Genomic DNA, 7544 nt, shown 5'->3' with positions numbered 1-7544 from the left:
ATAAGTGGCATCATGTGGCATTGGTCCTCTGTGTCTAGCCTATTTCCTTTAGGATAAAGTCCTCCAAGTTTATCTATGTTGTTACAAATGGCAGAATTGCACCTCCCTCTTTTAAAGGCTGAATAATATTTGATTATAGTTATACTGCACTTTATTCATCCATTGATGGTAATGGATGAATACCATCGTATTCTATATAGTGGCTATTGTGATTATTCCTGCAGTGAGTGTAGGAGCGTACATATCTCTCAGAGATACTGATTTCGGTTCATTTCAATACAATATATACCCAGAAGTGGCATTGTTGGATCGTTTGGTGGTTCTATTTTTAATTTTTTGAGGAATCTCCATACTGTTTTCCACAGTGGCTGTACAAATTAACATTCTCAGCAACTGTATACAAGGGTTCCCTTTTTTCCACATCATTTCCAATGCTTGTTATCTCTTTTTTTGTGTGTGTGTGTGTGGATAATATGCATCCCAGCGAGGTGATGTCTCAGGATGATTTTGATTTGCATTCCCTTAGTAATTAGTGATATTGAGCACCTTTTCATACACCTGTTGGCCAAATATTTGTATGCCTTCGTTGAAGTAATGTCTGTTTACTTTCTTTGGCCATTTTAGGAGAAGGTTATTAATTAAATAATTATTTAATTTATGTTTTTGCTGTTAAGTCATAGGATTTTCTTATATATATTGGAAATGAACCCTTTCTCAGATGTATGGTTTGCATAAATTTTCTCCAGTTACTTAGGTTGCTCTTTTATCCTGTTGTTTCCTCTTGCTTCACTATTCAGTTTGATGTAATCCTGTCTATTTTTTGTTTTGTTACCTGTGCTTTCATATTTATGAAATAATTACCGAAGTCATTGTCAAAAAGCTCTTTTTCTATGTTTTCTTGTTAGAGTTTTATGGCTTCAGGTATAATTTTGGTGTCGTTCACCCATCTTGAATTTGTTTTTGTTTGTGGCATAATATGAGTCTAATTTCATTCTTTTGCTTATGGATATAGTTTTTACAATATCTTTTATTGAAAATACTATCATTTCCCCATTGTATATTTTGCCAGCCTTGTGGAAGATTAGCTGATCACATACTGTGGCTCAATTTCTGGGCTCTGGTTCTGCTTCATTGGTCTATATGTCTGTTTTATGTCAGTGGCATATTGTTTTGATTACTGTAGATTTTTTAAGTTTATTACTAGATATTTAATTCTTTTAATTCTATTAAATGGAATTACTTTCTTAATTTTCTTTCGGTTAGTTATTAGTATATACAAATGTACCTTTTTCTATGTTGATTTGTATCCTGCAACTTTGCTAAATTTTATTAAACTGCTAAGTGTATCAGTTCTAATAGTTGTGTGTGTGTGTGTGTGTGTGTGTGTGTGTGTGTGTGGTGTAGTCTTTAAGGCTTTCTTTTTAAGATCCTGTCATCTGTAAACAGAGCCAATTTTACTGCTTCCTTTTTTATTGGGATGCATTTTATTTTTTTTATATTTTTTTAAATGTTTTTATTTATTTTTGAGACAGAGAGAGGCAGAGCATGAGCAGGGGAGGGGCAGAGAGAGAGGGAGGCACAGAATCCGAAGTAGGGTCCAGGCTCCGTGCTGTCAGCACAGACCCTGACACGGGGCTTGAACTCACAGACCGTGAGATCATGACCTGAGCCGAAGCCGGACGCTCAACCGACTGAGCCACCCAGGAGCCCCTGGGATGCATTTTATTTCTTGTTCTTAACTAATTGCCATGGCTAGGGCTTACAGGAATATGTGGAATAAAAGTGGCAAAAATGAGTGTCCTTGCCTTGTTCCAGATTGTAGAGAAAAAGATGTCAGGTTTTTACTACTATGATATTAGTTGTGGGCTTGTCATATACAGTCTTTTTTTGTTGAGGTACATTCCCTCTCTATCTTTGTTGAACATTTTTATCATGAGTAGATGTTGTTTATGGTAAGATGATTTTTTTCTGCATCTATTGAAATAATTGCATGGTTTATAGTTTCTATTTTGTTGAAGTGTATCACCTTTATTGATTTGAACCATTCTTGTATACCTAGAATAAACCCCACTTGATCATTGTGTATGATCCTTTTAATGTATTGTTGAATTCAGTTTACTAATATTTTGTTAGGGCTTCTTACATCTGTGTACGTCAGTGATTTGGCCTGTAATTTTCTTTTTGAAGTGTCCTTATCTGGCTTTAGTATTAAAGTAACAATAGTCATGACAATGAGGCCTGACACATAGTAAATATTAAACTAAAATATAATTATTATTACTATTATAACTGTCATTACTATTGTTAATAGCTGGTTAATCTCTTCCTGTTGATAGGCAAAAACATATTGACAAGCAAAAACGTTGGTCTGGAATCTGTACACCAAAATCAAAAACTCAGTGGAATACTCACTCTGCATTTGGGTCCTTAGAAAAGCTAATGTCTATTTGAAAAGGAAATATCTGGAAAAATGCTGAAAATTTTATTTTTTATTTATTTAAATCCTCAGTATTTTAATAAAGAAACTTCCTGGGCAATTTCTTATTACTGGAAAGGGCCATCATGGGAAAACTCATGCGTTTTAATGGTGCAATTGTGTACTGATTGATAAGGTGTACTTAATCTCTTGTATTTCAACACGATTTCAGAGCTGTCACTGGGCCTTTACTGTGTAGTCACTAGTGCAAAGTGCTTCTTCAACAGAGTTAGCACGATTATGATAATAGCATCTTTAAAAGTTCTAGCAACAGGGGCTTCTGGGTGGTTCAGTTGAGTGTCTGACTCTTGATTTCGGCTCAGGTCATAATGCCAGCCTTGTGGGATCAAGTCCCACATCAGGCTCTGCGCTGAGCTGGGAGTCTGCTTAAGACTCTTTCTTTCCCTGTATCCCTCTCTGCTGCTCACTCAGTCTTTCTCTCTGTCTAAAATAATAATAACAATAATAAAGCTCAAGGAAAACAGGACCACTGAGCTAAATGGATACTGAATGATAGGAATTTATTCAAATACCATCAAAGATACTTTTCTTAATCTCTCAGAATACTGATCCCTGTGTTTGACAATGCATAATGGTGGCTGAGTTAATTAATTACCTGGGACAAGTTCTCACTGCAATGCTTTGTCAGCAAATTGTAACTTTATTAATGACATGATTTAACACTAAATGTTATATCAGTGAGGATGCCTTTTAATAGGATGAAAATATATTTCTAAATTTTTAGACCAAATATTTAAATTTTCAGTTTATCAAGTGAGATGTAATATAGTTATCACAATGTATATACATTTTCTTTAAACTCCATCTCTTCTTTAAAGGAGTTTCAAAGGATACTATGTGAAGGAAATAAAAGGTAAGTAAAAAATTTTACCTGTTTGGAGTCATATGAATTTTGATGATTATGTTTTCTTCCTGTATATACTTTTAAATTCATTTAAATATTTATTGAATATTTATCACCATTGTATAATGCTGTCCTAAAAGAAATATAAACATAAATATATATATACACACATACATATACGCATATGTATACATATGCGTATATGTGTGTGTGTATCAGAAATGGGGCTGACAGAAAAACCCAAAAGATGATAAAAAAAATGGTAGAGATTCAGAGAAGAGAACATGAGTGAAGACCCATCCATCTCTGGCAGAACATTGGATTAACCTACTGTATGGACCCACATTGTTCCACCTGTTCCACCAGCATTCAACCATAGAATAATTTTAAATATTTCAGAATGTTGTGGCTCTGCCTGTGTCTGGGGACAGGAGGGAGATCTGGGTAAATAAAATACTTATAAATTTGGTGCTGGTAGAGGCGCCTGGGTGGCTCAGTCCGTTGGCTGACTGACTTTTGATTTTGGCTCAGGTCATAATCTCATGGTTTGTGAGGTTGAGCACTACCTCAGGCTCTGTGCTGACAGCATGGAGTCTGCTTGGGATTCTCTCTCTACTTCTCTTTCTATCCCTCCCCACTGGTGTGCTCTCTGTCTCTCTCAAAATAAATAAATAAACTTAAAAAAAAATTGTGCTAGTACCTTGGTTAAAAGTAGATACTCAAGATGGCAGCCAATTCATTTTTGTAAATAAGAAAACACAAATGGACATATTTATGCACAGCATTGCCAACAAAATGTTGTACCCAGTAGCTGTATCTTTTTTCATTGTGAATAAACTCTAGAGACCAAGAGGCTCATTGTTTGGCCCATGTCAATAGCTGAGTTTGCACGTGGCTTAATGACTCCTAGGTGCTGAAAGCCAACCATTCTCCTGAAGAACTCTTCTACTGAGAGCTGCCTGAAGGAGGCTGAAGTTTGTCACAGTACAGTTATTGATCAGTTGAATGTCTTCATTCATTACTTCATCTATCATTTATTTAGCTACAGACTTCTTCAGTGTGTAAATGTAGTGGGCCAGTAAGATACAGTGGAATCTGCAAAGATTGATTAAATCACTCATTCTTCATGTGTAGCGTCCCTGGACTATGATGATAAGTTGTGCTCACTTCCCTTCAAGCAGATATACTGTCTAAGCAGCAACTGGTATGTAGACACATATTTGAAAAATTGGGATGAGAGCTAGAGTAGATTTGCTTTTGCATAATGTAATGAAAGGAGGGACCTTCCCCACTTATAAGAATACAGAGACTTTTTTTTTGAAATATTATAGTACAGAAGACTCTTAAGAGGTGGCTCCCAGCATGTTAAGAACAATTTTAGTGAGGTAATCTTAGTGCTTGTCAGTGTTTGCCTTCTCTCTTGAATTCTTATTTCTCTAAAAGCAGAATTGTACAGAGCTGATTAATGATTTCTCTCTTATTTATCCCTGAAATTTTTCCTGACTCCCTCTCAGAGAAATGACACATGACTATTTTCAAAGCATTTCATTAATGACTAAGAACTTTAATAAGTGAAAGTTTACCAATATTATCATTAATTTAATGTACAATCTTAGCCCAATTATACTCAACTAGATATATTCTCAGCTGCCTGACACAAGTACTGAACATCTAAATTGAGGAGACATTATCACTGACCATAGAGCAAAGAGGGGAAAACAAATAAAAGCAAGTCTTGTAATCACCAGTCCACAGGAATGACCTTGGCTTTATGGTCTCCCCATGCCAGACATCACATTAACTACAGGTAAAGCAAGGGAAAATAGCAGTAACAACTCTCACCACATATTTCATAGAGATGAAGCTAAATTTAATGAGAAAATGTTAGTAAAACATTTTAAGCTCCTTTGTAGGAGGACACTATATAAATATAGAGCAATACTATCAGTCATTTTAATGGGTTGGGAATTTTTACTGCTTGAGAAAGATACCCCGTTTGAGTTATGCTGGTCTTGCTTGCTGTATATCCTTGGCTTTACAACACAGCAAAGGTATTTGAAACTTCTAACTTTCTATTATCTCTGAATATTGGGGATGTGGCAATATCAAGCAGGAGCTCTGAGTTCCAAAGGGAGAATTTGATATTGAATGGCTTTTGAATTCCATGGCTATGGGTGTCTGTGTTGAGAGATGTATTATTTATTATTGCTACATACAAAAGAAAAGTACAATAAAAAAGGCAAATGCTGAACTGGGGAATATAACCTCTTGGTCAGGTCGGTGGCTGTAGCAATCCCAGGGCAAACATTCTTATTCCAACAACTCGGCAGCCCCACTCCCCTTAGTCTCTCAAGCAATAAAAGGCCAAACAAATCATTACAGGTTCAACCGGAGAGCAGCGCTTTCAAAGATGACAATCCACCGTTCATTTCACATAACAGCAAAGAATGATGTTAGAGCCTTGAATAGTAAGGCGGTATTATGAATTTCTCAGAGAAGTAGACTTTACCAGTCTGTTTCAAAAAGGGAAACATAAGGTCCAAGTTTGTATGAATATATCCAGAGGGGCACACTTCATTTTTCCTCTGGCAAATATACCGATATGGGTAGTGCTGCTAGGAAAAAAAATGCTTTGTTGTGGTAGGAAATTTCTTATTATTTTAAGGACTGAAGTGTGCAGTCCTACTAGGCATTCTCGTTTGCAAATCTTCCTGCCTGATCATATTGGAAACCTTGCAACCAGCGTAACAACTGCCTCCATCTCTCTTCTGCCCTTAAATTGCTTAAAGATTTGGCATTCATCCTCTATATTGTCATTTGTCACATTTCTATACAACTTGGCTTATGTTTGTTTGTTTGTTTGTTTTCCCTTACTCTGTCTCCTGCCATCTTCCTTGTTAATTTACAGCATCTATATGGTCATCATCATCTTGGATTCAAATAGCCTTGCCCTTCCTGACTCAGGAGAACTTTATTCTGCTTCACTTAGCTTTCTCCCATGACTGATCCCCAGATCACACCATATCTCGAACTATTCTGTCTTTGGAACTGTAAGTCCTGAGAGTCTCTTCTTATTCCTTTTCTTCCTTTATGTCAGCATCCTATCTGTTTAACTTAGTCACCAAGCTGTGGCTTTATTGTGACCCAGGGTTTGGTGACTTGAGTCTTGCCTGTTCTCATGATCTCTCAGCTCCCTCTTGAATTGAAGTCTTTTCCAACCTAACCTAACCTGGTCTCACAGTCAATAAGGGCTTTATGTCTAGTGCCTTCCATTTTTCTGCTCCCCTGTCCTTCCACTGCCATGACTTGAACAGTTTTTAAAATGGAACCAACTCCTAGGTTTCTGTGTTCCTGCTTCCTCTTAAGAAACGTCATATAACAGTGGTGATAGCCCTATCACACTTTATGAGTTCCGGCCTCAGCCAGGCCGATGACTTTTTTTAGGAAACTTCAATTCTATGATGTAGATTATCTTCTTTCTCATGTTTTCCAAATCATCTTTTCTCTATCCCTCTCAGCAGATGATTTATAACATATAAATCACTGAAATTTTGAGACATGGACTTCCCTATCTTCTGTTGCTTCAAGATCAAAATCTATAGTCACTATTCCTGTAATCAAGGATGATACTAAAAATATTTAACAACAAGGGAGGAATTGGCACCAAATGACCAGAACTAGGATGTATGTTTTTGAGGCCTTCTCCTGGGGCTTGATGTCGGGGATGGATGGAAAACACATTGTGGCCACGGAGTGAGCACTGAGGTAGGAGCCCTGCATCACAGCTGCAACCACACAGCGACCACTGTGAAAAATATTTGATATTTTAAAACCAGCTTTGTTGGATCTTTCTCCCTGTTGTAAAGAAAGACTCTCCTCCCCCCAAACACACACATGCCTGCACAGAGCACACTTTTGTGGAAGCCTCACACTTACTCTGGAATTTTGTTAAGTGTTCTCTTGGGGGCCTAAGTCTAACCATCTATCTGTAAACCCTTCATATATTCATTATCATTAAACTTCTCTTGACCTTAACTGTCTTTTCAATTACTGTCTCCTACTTTTTAACCTCCTTAGAGGATTTATTCACTTAATTTTACATTTAATTTCAACTCACTTCAATTAAGTTTCTGATCTTACTTATGTGAAGAAACACCATTAGCTTGGTCATCAGTGGCCCCTCACCTGATAACATTCATGCTT

The sequence above is a fragment of the Prionailurus viverrinus genome, chromosome B1 (genome assembly GCF_022837055.1).
Source record: "Prionailurus viverrinus isolate Anna chromosome B1, UM_Priviv_1.0, whole genome shotgun sequence".
NCBI lineage: Eukaryota > Metazoa > Chordata > Mammalia > Carnivora > Felidae > Prionailurus > Prionailurus viverrinus.
The sequence above is the reverse complement of the archived record's forward strand: the minus strand, read 5'-3'. Positions refer to the sequence as shown.